A 20,630-nucleotide genomic window follows, 5' to 3' on the forward strand; every position below is an offset into this window, starting at 1 on the left:
ATTCACCTGGCCCTATATTTGGTGGCAGCCTTATATGTCTGTGTATCACCTAGCAAGAAAAAAATTCATAAAAGCCCATACTTTTTCAGTTTGTACATCTCCAACTAGGTGAAATGAGGGAGCACTTGTACATATTATGGCATAAATTAGTACTCATCACACACATGGTTTTTATCATTTTTTCTCATTATTATAATTATCTTTCCTTATATTGAATAACTGCATTTCTGGGTGACCTAAATCTAGTATAGGTTTTATTTTTTTTTTAATTTTTTTAATGTTTATTTATTTTTGACAGAGAGAGACAGAGCATGAGTGGGGGAGGGGCAGAGAGAGAGGGAGACACAGAATCTGAAGCGGGCTCCAGGATCTGAGCTGTCAGCACAGAGCCCGACACGGGGCTCGAACCCATGGACCACAGGATCATGCCCTGAGCCGAAGTCGGCTGCTCAACTGACTGAGCCACCAGGTGCCCCTAGGTTCTATTTTTGATAGAAGAAGGATGACGTGCAATAGTTGCTGGAACATGAGGCTTTAGTAGTAAAAAGTGTTTGGGTTACAAGTCACGTGAAAGTAGCTCAAAGAGACTAGGGAAATTATCATATGGATGCCATAATGTCTTTTAAAAACTAGAAGTTAATTTAAGTTATACCTGACCTTCTGATCACTATTAACCATTTCATGAACAGCAACAGGACTCATTTCCATCTTTAATCTCTACTTGTATCTGTGTGTTTGCTTTATTCTTCCCTCTTATGTGCCAGACTAATTTCCTTCCTATCTCTAATCCACTTGAAGAGAAATATGGCTGCCAGAAGTCTCTGAAGGTGTAGTCTTAGCCTGAGAAAAAGATGGACTCTTCCTTGATTCTACTTTAATTTCTGAGAAGGGACTCTTGGGTCAAATACCTTTCCTGGGCTGATTGAACCATGGGCAGTGGTTCTGAGAAAAGGGCTGTAATGCAGATTGGGGAACAACCCTGAGCCATCTATTCTATGGATAGCTGACAGAGATAACAAAATGGCTACACCTGGATGACCCATGAGGCTATGAGACATGTTCTCATGAAAGAGATTCTGTACAAAGGAAGTACTAAAGAAACACATGTCTTATTAACTGGCTTAGAAAATGTCTTGTCTTTTAAATTCTTATTTAGCATAGTAAATTAGCCTCTCCATTTTCTTGAAAAATGTCCTAAAAGTTGAGCACTTCTTTTTTTTTTAATTTTTTTTTTTAACATTTATTTATTTTTGAGACAGAGAGAGAGCATGAAGAGGGGAGGGTCAGAGATAGAGGGAAACACAGAATCTGAAACAGGCTCCAGGCTCTGAGCTGTCAGCACAGAGCTGGACACGGGGCTCGAACTCACGGACCGTGAGATTATGACCTGAGCCGAAGTCGAACGCTTAACCGACTGAGCCACCCAGGCGCCCCCACAGTTGAGCACTTCTAAGGCCATCTTCTGAGTGTTTGGAAATACCTTGTGACCTTCTTGGTAAGCAGATCATGGGTGGAAATGAATTAGTTTGTGCTTTGTTGTTGGGCCAATGAGCCTTAGGCTGAAAGGCTATTCAGGTGAAGACAGTGGAATTGAATGCGAAGGATACGATTAGCTCTGCTCAACTTTTGTGCTCTGTTTAAGCTACACAATAATTCCATCTTCTCTTCACTGTGATGATAATTTTCAGTGCCTGAATCTCAGACTCTATTGCAAGTAGCAAATGATTATCCAAAATATTGTGTGCCCTGTTGAAGGACCTCAAAGCACCAGTGACCCTATCTCAGAAGAAATCACTTGTGTCACAGGCAAATTAAAAATGTTGTCTGTGTGTGAAGGTAAACTGCTACTTAATAACCGCCCCTTCGTAAGGAATAGCATTTTTAGATGAAAACAATGGCTCATAATGGAAGTACTGAAGAGGTGTGTGTGGCTTTTCTGTCATGCTTCCTCAGAAGCAAGATCTGTCCCACGGGAGATAAGGAACTGTGTTTCCAGGTGACAGGACCAGGACGTCAACATTCAGGTGCTTTACTCATCTTCTGTGGTGTTCTTTTCTTTCTAAGGGATTTTTAGTATGGGAACCTCTCTCTCAGAAGAAAACATAGCTGAGAAATTACTTTCTAAGTGACACCTGGAGGACATGGGCGTCATCAACCCTTGCGTTTCTATCACTAAGTTGTTTCGGATTCCACACAATGATACAAAGGTTAATATTTAAACTAATAAGGTAAAAAATAAAAGAATCTAATAAGATATTATAAAAACAGCAAAAATATATTTGGGTTTGTTTTTAAATTTTTGCATTTAATAAATTATTTCCATTTTCCAGGAACATTCCCTTGTAAGTTGGCTGATAACTGAATTTATGGACTTCTATAAGTGACGAGCACTGACTTACTCTGCTAAGGAGTAAGCAGCATAGCTCTTCCCAAGACTGTGGTGCCTTCTTGGGGACATGTTCTCTCTAACTTCTCTCGTTGCTTTTCCATATTCACATTATCTCTTGACCACACTCCTGGATCTTACTCCTTCAGGACTCCTCACTTCTTTGTTCTTTGTCCTATTCCCAGATTGCCCCTAAACCTTAATCACAATTTAGATTTTTGTAGTCGGATTTAACTGAATTTTGCATAATGAATAATAATATGCAATGCAATGATGAATAATAAATTTCACACATCCTTATTCTTCATAAAACTAGAACTTTCTTGGCAGAGTTTCCTTCAGGGGTGACGTTTCTCCTCAGGCCCCAGCTTTCCTACACTGTTGAAACCTTTACCCTCTTCTGCATACCCTGGATCTCAGAAAGTATTTTACTTCTAGGTGATTTGGCTTTTCCTTTTCCTATGTTCGTCCATCTCAGCTATGCTCTGAGGGTGTTTTTTATATGATTTAAATGGTCCATGAAAGTGTTGTAATATATAAAGACCTTACTTTCCCCTAAGTGTTCTTCAACCCCTTTCAAGGAGCACCTTTGTTTACATCCTCCATAAAAATGTTCTTATATGGTTACAATTACAAGATACACTGCAAGGTTTAAGTTGAGGTGAAATCTATACAGCACAAAATTATCCACTTAAAAATGAATGACTCAGTGGCATTTAGAACACTTGCAGTATTGTCCAGTCATCATTGCTATCTAGTTCCAAAACATTTCCAAGCTCCCAAATTAAAATTCTGCTCATTAAGCAGCAACTCCCTGTAATGGGTGTTGAATTGTATCCTCCCCCAAAAATGATTTGTTAAGGTTCTAATCCCCAGTACTTCAGAATGCAGTCTTGTTTGGATAAAGGATTGTTGCAGATGTGACTAGTTGAGATATGGTTGTCCTGGATTAGGTGAGTTACTGATCCAGTATGGCTAGTATTCTTGTAAGAAGACAGCCATGTGAAGGCAGACACCCTGGGAGAATGCGATTGCAAAGGCAGAGAAGGACTTCTGCAGCTGGGAACCAGGTACACCGAAGATCATGGGCAAGCCCGCAGAAACTAGGATGAAGGAAGGAAGGATTCCCTTCAGGTTTCAGAAGGACCATGGCCCCACTGACACTTTGATTTCTGACTTCTCACCTTTAGACCTATGAGACGATACATTTTTATTAAGTCGCCCAGTTTGTGTGTGTGTGTGTGTGTGTGTGTGTGTGTTTTAAGGGCAGCTCTAAGAAACTAATAACATTCATGTTCCCTTCTGCTCTCAGCCTCTGGCAACTATCAACCTGCCTTCTCTCTATGTGGATATATCTGTTCTGGATATTTCATGTAAAAGGAATCATGGCCCTTTTCATCTGACTCCTTTCATGTAGCAATATGTTTTTGAGGTCCATTTACATTGTTCATGTGTCAGAACTTTGTTCCTTTTTATGGGTAATATTCCATAGTGTAGGTTTGTAATGCCCGAAGTTCCGAAACCTCCCACAAAAGTCCACCAGAGTCATAAGTCAAAGCCAAGCGGCAAGGGTCGTTTATTGCAGGTTCGAACCTGGTCCTCTGCGCACTCGTCGCCGGTGACGCAAGAGGCCTCGATCAGGGTTGGTACAGCGTTTTTATAGACAGAGACAAATAGCACAGGGGAGGTTTCAAATTATGAGGGGCCTGATTAGTTGATTTTAAAGTAAGGACATTTGTTGTTCTCTGATTGGGCGTCCTTTGTCTGTCCTTTGGCGGGAAGGCTTTGTCCGTTACTTGTGGCGGGAGGAAAAAGGGGGAAGGGGGAAGAGGGTAGGTGAGGAATGTGCTAAGCAAGAAAGTTTACAGAAGCGAGAAATGCCGGTTAGTTTATGTACAATCACTCATTCCATTACATATCAGACTACATTTAGGAAGGTTCATAACCCATTCTACTACACAGCGGGTTACATTCAGGAAGGGCTTCACAATGCTCGTAGCAAACAGCAAGCAAAACAGACTTCTCAGCAATTGTATTTCTTATCAAAGATCCATAATAAGCAGAAAAGAGAACCTAGCTTTAAACTAAGGCAGGGCTGTCATTTGGATTGTTCCTTTCAAGGTCTCTCACGATTTGTTTATTCATTCGTGTGCTGATGGATATTTGGGTTGTTTCCATGTCTGGGCTGTAGTGAGTACTTCTGTTATGAATATTTGCATACACATTTTTGGAGGTTGTTTTGTTTGTTTTCTTTCCTTTTTCACTACCTATTTTCAATTATCTGGGGCAAATACCTCAGGGAGGAATTACCAGATCATATGGTAATTTCATTCTCCTATTTCTGAGGATGCATAGGATATTATTTGTAATTTTTCTCGGAACGTGATTTTATAAATAAGCTTCATATTTCATTTACATTCTCTTCATAACTATAATTTTACTAAATATCCATAAAATAGTAATGTAACCAGCCTTTCCTGAGTTTTTACTCTATGCTGGATGTCCTATATATAAAACTAGCAGCCTTTCCAGCATCAGTCTCCTTTTATCATTACAGCAGCTCAATGAATCAGTCACCACTGTTCTCTCCATTCAGCAGATGAGAGTTTGAGAGTTAGAAAGTATTCATAAACTGACTCAGGTTTCTCACCAATGTGGTGGCGGAGCTAGGATTCAAAACTCTGGTCTTGGGCTCTAAATGCTATGTTCTTGCTTATTGCACTGCGTTCTAAATACCCACCTTACTGATATACCATGGGTTAATAAGCAATTCCCCACTAAACTTGTTTCCAGTGGTTTGTTATGTTCTGTGTCCCTGCAGGAAGTAGCCTCTTCTGGAATCTATTTTGCTGCTCTCCATCTTTTGCCCTCTCGATAAATTATGAAGAATGGAATTATGGGGTCAGAGGGTTTAATTCTTAGGCATCTTGCCTTGTTGCACTCTAGAAGAATTTAAATAATTTAACAGTTATCATCCATGTGTCTTGAACTTTTTTAGTGGAAATTACCTGGGTCTATTTAGTGTGGTTGCACTCTCCCTATCCCTGAACACTGATTTTTGTTAGCAAAAGCTTAGTGCTAGTAAGGCCGTGGGTTTTATACATTAAAGCACATATTTGTATACAGAATAGCTGTCCATTCTCAACCTGTTTATTTATGTTATTTGTTCTAGTATATAGAGCAAGGTTACATAGTGGGTTAAGACAAAACCATGCTATTTCTTAAAAAAGAAATCAACTTCTTATTGCTCCTATTTTCAAGGATATTCTTAGCATATGATCCCTTCTTCAACACCACAGGCTTTGGACCAGTTCTATCCAATAGAACTTTCTGTAATGATGGAAAGATTTTATAATTTTGCACTAGCAAATACAGTATCTGCTGGCCATATGGGACTATTGAGCAGTTGAAATGTGGCTAAAGTTACTGAGGAATTAAATTTTTCATTTTTTTTAATTTAAATATGACCTGGATAATAGCTGATAATGTAGCTTTTGACTTTTCCTGTTCTATTAAGACTCATTTGTCCTTGTAAGCTGGCTTCATCATGGTTCCAGCCTAGTTAAGTATGTGTATTCCTAAAATGAAATCCACATTTTTGTTTTATGGGTAGTAATTCCTTAGGTTTCCTTTATTGTGGTGCCATAACCTGCAACTAGATTAAAAAAAAAAAAAGGGATGTTGTAAACAAATAATACTAATATAAAATTTTTCATTGCATTTTAAGACTTTGTGTTTGCAACGTTTAAACAAATGGATAAATTTGATGGATAACTGAATCACAGAAAACCTGAGTTTTAGCTTTAGTCCTTTCACCTCCCAGAGATCACCCTTCACACCTTTGTTTTTAAGCCTCATCTGCAAAGTGAACAGTTTGGTCTGGATACTCGATTAGATATCTCCGATTTGAGCATCCCTTTTCTTCATCCCCCCTGTGGTCATCATATGGTGTGTACCTTCAAACTTCATCCTAGGAAACTCCCATTTTCTAAATCTCTGTTCTCTTGAGGACGACATAGATACTAAGCTGTGGCTCTCAGCTCCAGTTACTGGGACAGCTGTTTTCTGTACTCAGTTCCTGTGCTGAGTAAAGGAAGACAAGCTCATCTTGGTCACATACTTTATGGAACATTGCAGGATGAAACAATTTCATTGAAACATCTGAATCAATTAGGAAAAATGGTTTGTGTTTTATTTTGTTTACTCCCTTAAGCAAAAGGAAAAAAAAAATGTTGCTTCTGAAATGTCAATGCCACGAATATTCCATCTTACACATTTTAATTCTGTTAGAAGACATGTTCAACCAAGGCTGTAAGCAGAAAATCTTTCATAAGGAAAATTAAGTATTAAAATATATAAATGTATTAAACAGTCTCGGCTAATTCCAGAAGCACAGGATGAAATGTGTTTTAAAAATGTTCCTTCCGGGGCGCCTGGGTGGCGCAGTCGGTTAAGCGTCTGACTTCGGCCAGGTCACGATCTCGCGGTCCGGGAGTTCGAGCCCCGTGTCAGGCTCTGGGCTGATGGCTCGGAGCCTGGAGCCTGTTTCCGATTCTGTGTCTCCCTCTCTCTCTGCCCCTCCCCCGTTCATGCTCTGTCTCTCTCTGTCCCAAAAATAAATAAAAAAACGTTGAAAAAAAAATTAAAAAAAAAAATGCTTTAAAAATGTTCCTTCCAGACAAAGGAAACATGGCCAACTGGTCTCTCTTTCCCAAGAATGAATATTACGACACATCCAGTATCTGCACTGCATTTTAGATGTTCAACATGAAGCTATAGGTAAGGCTTTGACGTGGACTACAAAGCTGTATCTAGTTAGAATAATTTCTACCAAAGAATTTTCTTTCATGTAACTGTATATCCAGAATGTTTCAAAAACAAAGTGATTTCTAGACTGCTTGCATTTTCCTAGAATTTTAAGAATTCACACCCTACAGACTTCATGAAGTTCTCTTTAAGCCCACGTTTTAACATACGGGAATGGATGGCTCCCAGATATTTTGGAGTAGAGGTTTCAGTATAAACTGGAGATATGATACTCTTTGTGACTGGGCTATTAGCCAGAGAAAGACTAAGTGAAAAAATAAAGAACTGTTTTTCTTCCTGTACTTTTATCTACCTAATGTGGAAAAAAAAAACGTGAAGTAAATAAATAATAATATAAAATAAAAATATATTATAATATAAAATGTGCTAAAACAACATCGTATCATAAAACCAAAATAAATAAGACTATCCCGAGTCTGGGTATTAACATTGTAAAATGAGATTCATAGCTATAGATCCTGTAATCAGTTTATGTTTTGTACTTATAAATTGAGTGTGTTTGTTTGTTTTTAATGATTCATTCAAATAAGTTCTTCAGCCAAACCAGGAAGGTATATGCATGGTGGCCACACCCAATTTACAACTTCACTTTTATACTGAGGCAGGTAACTGTGAAATGTCTTTGAAAAACCTGTAGGCTGACACCATATTCTATAGTTACACCTATGCAAAATTCATAAAAATAAAGGTTGTGTTAATTAATGCCCCATGGAGATTTTAAAACATTACTTCCCTATCATTGGTTAGTTTAATGCTGTGAAATAATCCTAAAACACACATCTCAGAAAGGCCCCAAGCAACACTATGCATAACAAGTGTGCCCACTGCTTATGGGTGGTGAGTTGATTAACTTGCTATTAAAATGCAGAATAAAAATTGGATCTTCACTGTGCCCTTTCAGTTACTATTGTAAAGGTAGGGAAGGCATAAGGGATGAATAATAGACCTAATAAGGAAACATTTCATTGGGTTTTTCATTATAGTAAAAACATCTCAGTGGAGAGATAAAACGCATTTACTAAATTCACCAGAATGGAGATGTGATTGTTGGAACAGTTTAGGTACTTTATAATTCATTTTGCACTAATCTCTTTTTTGAAATCTGAGCACAAGGAAGAAAAGAAATACTTACTTTCATAATACAGTTGGAGGACACAGAAAATGGTCTTTATTTCCAGACATTTTGGATTATGAGTTTTATTCTGACAATCATTTTGAGCAGAGAAATGGAAGTATCAACTATTAAAAGGAAATTAACTCCCAGATTGCAATTACAGCATTAACTTTAGTTAGTATGTCAATAGGGAAAAATCATTTTCTACATATCTGTCTTAGGATGTGTCTTTTTTACACTCAGCCAATTCAGCTCTTGCCTTCAAATGTGGAAGTGATCAATGGTTGTTTTATCAAGGCTGAAAGTGTCATGTGACTGACCAGTCACCCTAATAACAGAAAATATATAAACTCAGTCTCTACTTGATTAGACTTTTTCATTAACTAATTCTATGTTTGGTCACACAAAAATATTTAGAAGGTTTATAATATTGCTGTTTTGTCATATAGAGCAACAAAGCTACGCTGGGAAACAAGAAGTGTTTGAAAAGAGTATTACACCTATTCCTACCTAAGAGCTTTATAGCTGTCGGGGAATAATGACAAAGAAATAGTCTCCAATATTATGGATAACACAGGCTAAGATACAGTGAGGATCTAAACTAAACTCTCCTGCCCTCATGGGTTTGGTAACTAGGCAGATGATAGAAATGCAGCTCTGGTCTCCAGACAGGGCTCTTCTCTTTTGAACAGACCCAGAAACAATGCCAGCTGTTTTGGGTAAGGTGTTGTAAGAACCTGGGGTGATGGGAAACTTTCACCCCCGTTAGAATCTATTTCACAGCCCTCCCTTGTCAGGAAACTGAGATTAAACATCAGTGGATTAATTCCAAAATGTTAGTGCTTCTTGGCTCCATGAAGAAAGAGTTGGGACAATTGACTGCCCTTTAATCAAATACTGATGATATTTGGATAAATATCTGCAACTCCCTGAGAACAGCCCTCTTTCCTTTAAGCCACAGCGTTCCAAGGAAGGTATAGTTTAAGAAGCAGAGTAGTGTGGGGATGAGAGATGGTATTTTGAGACACTTAGTTTGTAGTAGAGCCCCTCCCTAAGGAATGTGATTGAGGCCTCCTCAGAATAAAGGAAGACAGTGTGCAACGTGACCCAATCAACTTTTAGACACTTATGTGTAGGTCTGACATAACTCTGTAACTTGGACTATGTCCAATCCGACTACATGTCACCACTGTATATGGGAGATGAAAAAAGTAGAAATTGCATAAAAAGCTACACCCTGCTGCACTTGGGGCTCATTTTTTCGGCCAAGGACCCACTGAACACATGCCGGCATGACAAATAAAGTTGCTTCCTGGACAAAGAAAGCCTTGGTGTCCTGTCTCTGTGTGAGAATACTGCTACAAGTCAAGAGATTGCTCCAGAGAAATGAAGAAAACAGCAGAGTGATGTGCAGAGGCCAATCTACACATAGAATGGTACATCTGATTGCTGCACAAAATCACCTTAGGTAGTTTTGCTTCAGTTGTGATATTCTTGATTTCTCCTCCAGTTAATGTTGAGTTGGTGGTGTAGGCATGGACTGACCTAAGCAGCCTTGGACAGAATAGTCAAATCCATCAAATGTGTCTTCCACACCTTCCTGCTATTTGTTTTTTTTCCTGCCCAGCTATCATCTCCATGTCTGGTTGTTATGATACCCTTAAATTTTCTATCATGACAACTGACTCCATTTCTCACTCCCAAGTTAGTTTCCTTTCTTCCATACCACAGCTCACCCTGTTCATTCTTCTGATCGTTGCCAAGAACACAAAATTGGTTTAATAAGCTAATTCTACATGGGTTTTGAATGATATCCACTGCCTAATTTCTTAATGATCCCAGAGTTGTTCATAATTTAAAATAGGTCAATGGACAATCCAAATGATCCTTGCCTTTATCTTTTCTTGTTTTTGGAACTTTCTGAATATTTCTGAATGATGGTAAAACTTTGGGGATTAATTTTCAGATGTACTGACGTTTGTTTTTGTCTTTGTTTTTTTTTCCCTACAGTTCAGGTCAAAGAATGTGATAGTGCTCAACTGTTTAAGCAAAGATTGCAAAACAAACAAACAAGCAAACAAATCAAATCTTGATGCAACTGTTACCATTTTATGTTTCCATGTCAGGTGTCATTTATCCATCTCACACTCATCCCCTCTGATTTCTGATAAGGTCTTAGAATCCTTCTCAAATTAGCCTTTCAGGTAACCACTAGTGGATCATCATCAGCTGCTGCCGTATTTATAGTGGTGTGTGTGTGTGTGTGTGTGTGTGTGTGTGTGTGTGTGTGTGTGTAGTTGAGAAGTTGAGGCAAATAAATGTACCTCTGTATTCCCACTCACTTTTTCCTTTAACCAAGACCTAACATTACAACCAACTGCTACATCAACTGTATCATAGATTTTTAAGATGAAGCTAACTATATGGATATGATTTGAATTTCAGGATACTGCTTTATTGACAGAATAGAACAGAATGGATATTGATCTATGACTGAGGCAGAATGAAATGTTATGAAATGTGCCTTTGAATGACTTGTTCACTTCTCCATCCCGTTGATCAACAGAATGGTGCATAGTGTATTAGTATACTTGATATATTAGCTCATGCCAGCTTTTCTTCAAATCCATCTCATTTAAGACACCTATATTTACTCCTTAAGCTATTCAAAATGAAAATTCAGTTAACATAGGGGCGCCTGGGTGGCTCAGTTGTTTGAGTGTTGTACTTTAGCTCAGGTCATGATCTTGCAGTTGGCAGGTTTGAGCCCTGCATTAGGCCCTCTGCTGTCAGAGCCAAGCCTGGTTTGGATCCTCAGTCTCCCTCTCTCTCTGCCTCTCCCCCGCTTGTGCTCTTTTTTTCTCTCTTTCAAAAATAAACATAGAAAGAAAGAAAGAAAGAAAGAACTTAGAAATTCAGTTACCATATATATTTTTAAGTACTTCCAATTCATTATGATCTCAGTTTTCAGTTGGTACCAGAAAATTTCAATTCTGGCCTCACTATATTTAACTGAAGATACTAAATGAAAAATGATGTATGAGAATGTGGAATAGTTTTACTCCTATTAATTATGGTATCACATTGATGTTCTTGATTGATGTCAGCTCATGAGGACATCTCTCCTTTAATTTTTATCATAAAATACTTTTATTATTTTTAGGTCAAATAAGCCTTCTCCCCAGTTAGATCATATCTAACTAAGCCTTAAAGGGTTAATGTGTACACGTACATGAAAAACAAAACAAAAGGAACTTAAATCATATTTATTGAATTTCTCTTTTAGGTCACAATGCTAAACATATTAATATTATTTCATATTATCTCACTTAATTTTATTTTATTTTTTTATTTTTAATGTTTATTTTTGAGAGAGAGACAGAGCATGAGCAGGGGAGGGGCAGAGAGAGAGGGAGACACAGAACAGGAAGCAGGCTCCAGGCTCTGAGCTGTCAGCACAGAGCCCCACGCAGGACTCTAACTCACAGACCGGGAGATCATGACCTGAGCCAAAGTTGGATGCTTAACCAACTGAGCCACCCAGAAGCCCCAACTTTTATTTTAAACATTTTCGGACTCACATTGTCCCAGTTTACAGATGGATAATTGATGGTTTAAAGAGGTTTTAAATTACATGTATGAGGCCACAATCCAGTACATGAAGGGAGTAGTGTGAAACTGAGACCTGACTTTCTCCAAAGACCAATCAATAAGCACAGATCTTAGGGGTGCCTGGGTGGCTCAGTAGATTAAGCTGCTGACTGCGACTCAGGTCATGATCTCACAGTTAGTGATTTTGAGCCCTGTGTGGGGCTCTGTGCTGACAGTTCAGAGCCTGGAGCCTACTTCAGAATCTCCCTCTCCCTATGTCCTTCCCTCGCTTGCTTGCTCTCTCTCTCCCCCCCACTCCATCTCAAAAGTAAATAAACATTTTTAAAATTAGAAAAAAGTAAGTACCAATCTTAGGATACATATTTTCGACTCGCCAGGGTCCTCAGGTTGTATGATACTTAAGTACTGTTATAGTATGTAAGTACCATTTAGAAATGGGAAGTTTCCTAGGAGATTGTAGTGGATAAAATGAATCACTTTTTTATATTAGTCTGTTTGCAAAAGCAGTTAACAGAAAATTGTGATCAAAGACTAAAATTCTAGTGATAGATCTGGCTTCAGGATTGGTTGATCCAGTGGTTCAATCATATCAAGACATATGTCTAATCTATTTTTCTTTGGATTGCCTTTTTTTTTTTTTTTTAATTTTTTAACGTTTATTTATTTTTGAGACAGAGAGAGACAGAGCATGAACAGGGGAGGGGCAGAGAGAGAGGGAGACACAGAATCTGAAACAGGCTCCAGGCTCTGTGCTGTCAGCACAGAGCCCAACGCGGGGCTCGAACTCACGGACCGTGAGATCATGACCTGAGCTGAAGTCGGACGCTTAACCGACCAAGCCACCCAGGCACCCCTTGGATTGCCTTTTATACTCAGATCATTAGTAAGATGACTATAGCACTTCCAGATCTGCCAAGAGTCAGTGGAAAGGGAGGGAGCATTTTTTTTTTTTCATTACTCGTTTGTTTGTTTCAGGAATATGGAATGATCACTAGCAGATAATCCCACCTTGCCTCATTATTCAAGTTATATCACATTTCTATTCCTCTACCAATCATTGAAATGGAAATTAGATTGCTGTGTTTTCTTTAGAGCAAGCAATCAAGATTTAAACAAATAAATGTTGCAGAATCAACCATACGTTTGCAAAAACACAGCTTTCTCCATGCCACAGATCTTTTAAGGGCCATTTCATCTCTCTGCAGAGTACAGGGCAATTCACTCTTTGGCAAAGAAAAAAAAAGTCATGAGCACTAATGGTAAGTCTCGGTGTTTATCTTGTGTTTTAAAAATTTATGGGTTCAAAAATTGTTACGTTTTTCTTTGCTTATTCAATTTCACTACTTATGTAAAGCTCCTCATACTTCTAAACACTCAGTTATCTCAGCTATCAAAAGGAGATTAAAATATGGTATTTAGAGTGAGACATATGAAATTGCTAATATTTTACTATATTGAACTTGCAAATACAGCAATTTAAAATGGCTAATATGTGAACACCAACACTTAAGTGAGATAAATACTTGAGTGTAGTGCTTGGCAAACAGCTCTTATGGAGTGAATGGCTCAAGAATCTTCATAAACTTATTTTAATAGTTGCATGTAGCTTTACCAATGAGAGCAAATTCCTTAGCTTTAAGGAAAGCTTTAAAGTAGTTGAAGGTAGAGAGTAGAAAAAGGCCTTTGCCCTTTAATTGATAGAAAAATTGCAATTCAGCCTAGAAAGAATCCACCACTAATTTATTAATTAACTTGGGTGTTTGGAAAATTGTTGACAATAATAATGCCTAAGGCCAGGTGAAAATAGGGTGGTGTTAACAAATGTCAACTAATTGGGAGGCATATAGTATAGGGAATAGAAAAATGATTCCAAGGAAAGGGATCTTAGAATCCCTGGGATGGGAGATATTCCCAGACAACTGTCTGGGATATAGGATTGCTGAAAGCAAAGGGCTAAGAGAAAGTCCAAACTTCCAAGAAAAAAGCAGTAGAATAAAGTAGTCCAGAAAGGCCAGTTGGCCTTCTTAATGGGGGTAAATATAGGTGGTAGTCAGCAATGTGGCTACTATACTATCCTGGAGTCAGTTTGCCCCAGGCAAATAGTTCTCGAACACTTAGAATCACCTGGAGTGCATGTTAAAACTGATTGCTGGACTTCATCCATTGAGCTGCAGATTCATTTGGTGTGAATGGAGCCCAAGAATTTGGATTTCCAAGAAATCTCTACTTTATTGCAATGTTTCTGATTGAGAATCACTTTTCTACCATTTGACTAGATTGTAAGGTAGCAAAATAAAATTATTTTTTATCTGAACAAATCAGTGCATCAAGAGCTGAAGATAGTGGGATTTTACTGCTATATATGAGGACATCCTGCAGACTATGAAGAGCAGTTGCTTGGACATGAGGACATCCATATTAGGTATGGTACATGAGGCTGAACTAAGCGGGACAGAGTTGCAGTGTTCAAAGTCCAACATTGAAATCTGGAAACTGAGTCAATGCATTTGACTTATAGTGTGCCCAAAGGCAAACCGTGGTAACTGGTAACAAAGTAGTAACATCAAGAATTGTAGTCCAACCACATAATAACCTTAGATGGTGAAGCACAAGGTAGGGTTAGTGATTTACAATGTAAGTCTGAACAAGTTCAAGAGACATTACCTGACAGCAGTGTATATATAGTGCCAGACAAGGGAAATGGAGCAAGAACAGAACATGCCAGTAAGAGAAGAGGATACATTTGTATCCTATGCTGTGAGCAAGAAATGAGAGGCTAGAGTGTAGTTGACAGAGGACTGAGTTAATTATCTACACCTATCCTCTAATATGGCTAAATCAGTGTTTACTATGCACATGCCCTCTGTTTAGCAATCTTGGTTCATTTAGACTAAGAGACAACAATGTTTTCGCAAAACTTTATCATCTCCAGTGTTTTTATTGACTCCTAGACTGTTTTAGTCTGCTCTCTGCTTAGGCTGACATGACAAAATACTCCAGACTGGGTGGCTTAAACAATAAAAATTTATTTCTTACAGTTTTGAAACATGGCAGTCCAAGATGAAGGTGCTGGTAGGGTAGATTTCATTCTGAGGCATCTTCTCTTGTTTGTATGTGGCTGCCATCTTGTTGTGTGCTAACAGGATCTCTACTTTCATGTTAGTAGGGAAAGAGGGAAGTAGAATAAGCTCCCTGGTATCTCTTTTTATAAGGACAATAATCCTATCAAATCAAGGGCCCACATTTATGACCTCATTTAACATTAATTACTTCCTTAGAGGCCCCACCTCTAGATACAACCAACCTGGGAGTTAGGGAATCAATATATGAATTCAGGGCGGGAGGGTACACTAACATCAGTCTGTTACACAGACTATGGATAAACAGAAGAAAAGTTTTATCACACAAAGACTAGGACTGAAACTAAAAATGATATAAACTGTGCCATAAATCCCATACACAAAGTGTATACTGATTTTGACTTAGAGATTAGGAAGATCACTCTATTTCCTTTTCTTGAAAGAGACAAACTGGGTTCAAAATTCAACTAGAAAACATTTAAAAGTTTAGAAATAATATTTTAAACATATAGAGTCATCTAGATGTAACAAATATTTACTTTTAAACCTAATCGATCATTAATATATATTATTATATTTTCTTAGTTCAGATGACTCCTATACATAATCAGTGTAAACAAAACCAGCTATCTGTTCCTGTGAAAGTGGGAATGTTGTTTGTGGCCTTATCCTATCCATTAATTCTAATAAGGAGAAAGGAATTTGATTGACAAGTGGTTGATAGAAGAGATGAGTCTCTTTGATTCCCAAAGCATGTACGTAAACTAAGTCACTAATATTAAGAAAGTGCAGCAAAATATATCTAATTTTTTTTCCCTCACTGTTCTTTATTTATAAAGCCTTAACCTGAAAGTGAATTATTTTCTAAAACTTCCTAATCTTTTGATTTTTAAGTCAAAACTGAGCTCAAAAGAAGAGAAATTTGATTTGACTAAAAAGAGAAATAGCAAACAATCAAAATTTATTTACCAGTTCAAGGAAATCAGAAGCAGTGGTATATCACCAGATGGTAAATGGATTAGTGTTACCTCTAATGGTGTTTACTATTTTCAACTCAATGTTATTCACAATTTTTATGTTATTTGGATTTTCCACTATTTCATTTATTGCAAAAATTCATTACGCACAACTCTAAAATCTGCCTTTTATATTCTATTCCTTTCAATGCCGATTTATAAGAGTGCTGACAAATCAGGTTTGCAGTTAAAGGAGTGTGTATTGGAGTAGATTATACAGTCAAATACCTGGTAGTAAAATAAAGAAATATAAATAACATTGGTAGAATGAAGGCTGGGGGTTTGGGAGATGTACTGAGTAGTAAATGGAAACACATATCAGTGTTCATCTATCTTTTGATATATATTTAAATGTGTTTTGCTTTTACAAGAGAGTTTGCTGTCTCACTACTACTGTGTTGATTATTGTCCCTGTAATATCATCCCTAGGGTTTTATCACTTTATGCACTTTAAATGTTGATAGAAGTGATTTAGGTACATATATTTTAAGTTTTGGGCACTCTTTGGAAATTTTAGTTCCTGTGTAAAGTGTTTTTTACACTTTACTTCCCCACCCCCCAACCCGGAGTCAGCTACTTTCTATTCTTATTTTATGCCTATTACAGAAAAAAAAAAATCAAAATAGCTTTTGTGGATACCAGTGACTTACACTAAATAGTAAGTTTTAACAATTTTGTATCACTTTTTAGTGATCTTCTGCTAAAGTATTAATTGTTTTTTTAATATTTTAAAATCAATTTTGAATTTTTATATTTCAGTATGTCTCTCAATGTGCTTTAATATCAAAATAAGTAGGTTCACAGATAGACTTGATGTGGAATGTAAAATGAAGAGAAGAAAAGTTGTTGTGATTATTTCTTATTGTTGTTGTTTTGCCTAAACTCCTTGATAGAAGAAAATTGCCATTTACTGAAATAGGGACTATCAGTTTGGGAGAGAGAAAAATGAATCACAGTATTATTTGTTTTAGGGTGTCGGGATATTTCTCTAAATAGTCTATCAACTATGTGAGAACCAGTCATGATTTTTTCTAGATGTTTCAAAAGTTTTGATTTGGAAATGAAAATTTTTTAAGAGAATTGGAGAATAGGTACCATCAGAAGAATGTTTTCCTCTTCAACAGTGGGCATATGTCCAAGCCTCTCTTATTCTACTTAGTGAGGCGCTAACCCTGTAAGTCACTGCTTTAGTATTTAAGTTTTAGAGATCCTTTTAGGATCCAAGAAGGATCCTTTCTACCTCCAGACCACATGTAGCCATATGAGGATCAAGAATAATGAATACCCTTCTTGGAAAATTCAATTGTTTACTGCCTTTTGGCCATTTCACTTCGTCTTAAATCATGTCATGTATTAACTCTAGGTTCAGTGGGGTTTGAAATAGTGATGAGTGATTATAACAAATGTCTTAATTTGTAAATTAGACACACAATAGAGAAATTTTAGTAGAAGAATTTGGAAAGCATAGCAAATTTATAGGCAATGCTGCATGTGTGTGTTTGGCAGGGATAATAGAAGAAAATGCTGAAAAATCATATTATATGCAAATGTAGCACACTTTATGGTCTCTCCTACTCATTTGCCCTTTTCTAGGAATATATATATTTTGGAGACTATTTAAGCCAATTGTCACAGTGCATCCTCATTCCTATTTTGTCCCTTAAAATTTTGAGAAAAGATAGATTCCTTCTGATCACGAATGAAGAGTTGATTGGATAAAGGAAGAGGCACTTATTCTTTTGTGATACCTACAACAGTTTATAAATATACACACTTCTGGGAGTTTTCACTAGCATTATATTCTTTCTATATTTCCAGAGTCAAACATTTGAAATGAGAAATTCCAAAAACAAAACAAAACAAAACCATGAAACCCCCTAAGTGTTTGGGTCAGTTACTGCTACTCCTATGACAACTGTGTGTCTGTCTTAGATAAACAAACAAACTTCTTGAACCAATAGAGCAGACTTTATGTGCATAGATGGTCTAGAAAAAGTAATACATGTTCATTGCCAAGCTAGCTTACATGAAGGAAAAAATGGGAACACTGGGAATGTTTGTCTTAGCAGTGTCCAGGTGGTAACTACCTAGATGGATGAATAGATTGGATGCAATTTTGAATATACGTTTTTCATGAGTCAAGTGGCTAGATCCCAGAAGGAGATATTCTTAGAGACAAAACATTTTCATCAGGGTGGAAAATATTGAGAAAATTAAAAATGCCAAGTAAATTTTCAACAGTTGTTTCAATTAGCCAAAGCCATCTGAAAACCTTTTTGAAAACAAGAAAATAAAAACATGTGAAAATACTTCTCTCTCCCAACTCCATTTTAGAATTCTAGAATTACTACTCATTGGGAATGATTGGAATGTCAAAAAGAAGTAGAGTTCCTAGTTCATTTGGAGCCCATAGAAAAGTGACACTGAAAATACCAGCAGGGATATCTGTTGTAGTGTCCTTTTCACAATAAATCCTAAAAGCAACCAATGATTGAGGTTACTTTGGCACTAGTAGATGCATTTAATTAAATGTGCCATTTTTAATAGTACTGGTTTTTTTTAGAAGTCTAAAATGCATTCTTTCCAAAAAATCAAATGAATAGTATTTACATGAGTGTGTGTGTGTGTGTGTGTGTGTGTGTGTGTGTGTGTGTGTGTGTGTGATTAACAATCAATGGTCAGTTTTTTTTGCTTAAATGTTAGGGATTTCATTAGTTGTTGGTTTTCTTTTTCCATTTCTTTTTCTTTCTTTCTTCTTTCTTTCTTTCTTTGTTTCTTTCTGAGACAAAGAGTGTATGGACAATGTATGGGGGAGCGGCAGAGGGAGAGAGAGAATTTTAAGCAGGCTTTATGACTAGTGCAGACAGAGAGGGGATGGGGGTAGGGGTGGGGGTGGGCTGTCGCAAATAGGTAAACGCATTTCTTCAACTTTGGCTATTGTCCTTCCCATAATAACAAATGGAATTACTGCAGCTATGGAAAAAGTGGTTCCAACATGACTTACACTAGAGATAAAATATAATTCATAGTATCAAAATAAGCATCATAAAATTTCATGAGCATCATATTATAGTAAAGACTGATTTTGTATAACTTTGAGATTAAAACTTTGGACCTGAAAAAAGTCTTTGAAATAACTGGCACTAGTGGTCACTTAACTGTAGGCCATGCTTGCCTACATAGAGGAGCAGGTATCAAAACATAGGCCTATGAATTCCTAAGAGTACAGGTGAATTGTATCAATTAACTAAAGCTACCTGTATGACTATTAAGTGGAGGATATCATTTCTATACTAAAAAAAAAAAAAATCTTTTTTTAAATATATCCTACACTAAAAACAACAACAACAACAGCAACAAAAATCCCTCCTTTAAAATGTTAGGAAATGGAAGTTAGAAAAATCGAGGGATTTATTCCAGGTCACACAGTTAGTGAACTGTCAAAATATGAAGCCATGGTTATCCTGTGATGACAGAGAAATGGTTGGAACTATAGAGACAGAGATGATGAAATAAAAATGATATTGATGGATGAGATAATAACAAGAATGGCCATTTATGGAGCTCTTTGAATAGTTTATCTCATTTAATCCTCATAATTACCTTATGAGGTAGGGATTATTCTACTCATTGTAGAACAGAGGGAGGTAAAGCTCAGAGAGACTAAATAATTTGCCCTAGGATATATGGCTGGTAAACATGGGAGCTGAAATCAATTTTTGGTCTGAATACAAAGTCATTTATTTTGAAATGTTTTCATTATTATTTTTTAACGACTCTAATACACATCCCTCTCTTACCTGAGAAGAGTGTTATAAGGTTTCCTATAAATGTGAAGTGGATTTCTATCTTATTAAGAAAATTTGGCCTACAGTGGAGAACATGAAGCTGTATTTTTAAGAGTCTTTGATGCTCCCCAAACAGTGCATAGAATCAATTCTAGAACCTTCCTTTCATACATATTTTCTTATTGACATATAATTTAAGAGCATATGATATACCTAATACCTCTCTGTGTGTGCTTAACCTGCTCCCACATAATGAAGACAGGGCTTAGGGCAAATCTAATTTGTATAAAAGTGGATCATCTACTCTTGCATATAAAGCTTTTCCTCCATGGGTCATGAGATTGAATCCTTTTCCTTCAATGATGAAACCAGGATGGCATGGATTCATTTACCCTCATGTAATGAAGGCTTAATTTGAGAGAAGTTTGGTTAGTGTGAGAGTGCAAATATGTGTCCCAGAAGCCAGAATTCTGTGTAATCATTAAAGAACTAACTAGTGAGTCATGTGACTCTGGGTCCTGAAGTGTGCTATTTTTGTGGTAGCTCTTTCCTTTTTAGATTGTTCCTGGTTTTTTTTGTTTTTTTTTTTTACTTTTTGAGCATACAATGACTGGAATTAAATTGTAGAGACACACTTACCAATGTTGCAGATGAAGTGCTATGAATATGAAATTTGTTGGATGACAAATTTAAGATCCAAAAATATCTTTACCAAAGGGAGCAATGGACCAAATCTAACAAGATGAAATGTGGTAAGAATACACACTGGCAAATTTAACTGCCATTATATTTTTATTGCTTATTGCT

At 37.0% G+C, this 20,630-nt stretch overlaps 1 protein-coding gene across 9 annotated transcripts in view; it reads left to right on the plus strand.

Moving 5' to 3' along the window:
* The window catches only part of LRRC4C (leucine rich repeat containing 4C), a 1,215,827-nt gene that overhangs the window by 557,154 nt on the left and 638,043 nt on the right, over positions 1-20,630 (plus strand). For 2 of the 9 annotated variants that reach the window (XM_086677650.1, XM_086677654.1), the window contains one exon: positions 7,065-7,165. The exons of the other annotated variants lie outside the window; for them this stretch is intronic. The gene's annotated coding sequence lies outside the window, so the exon portion shown is untranslated. The remainder of the gene's footprint in view (positions 1-7,064; positions 7,166-20,630) is intronic. 9 annotated transcript variants of the gene reach the window in all.

This window comes from Puma concolor, chromosome D1, assembly GCF_028749965.1.
Source record: "Puma concolor isolate L17-30 chromosome D1, mPumCon1.1.hap2, whole genome shotgun sequence".
In the NCBI taxonomy this organism is placed as follows: domain Eukaryota; kingdom Metazoa; phylum Chordata; class Mammalia; order Carnivora; family Felidae; genus Puma; species Puma concolor.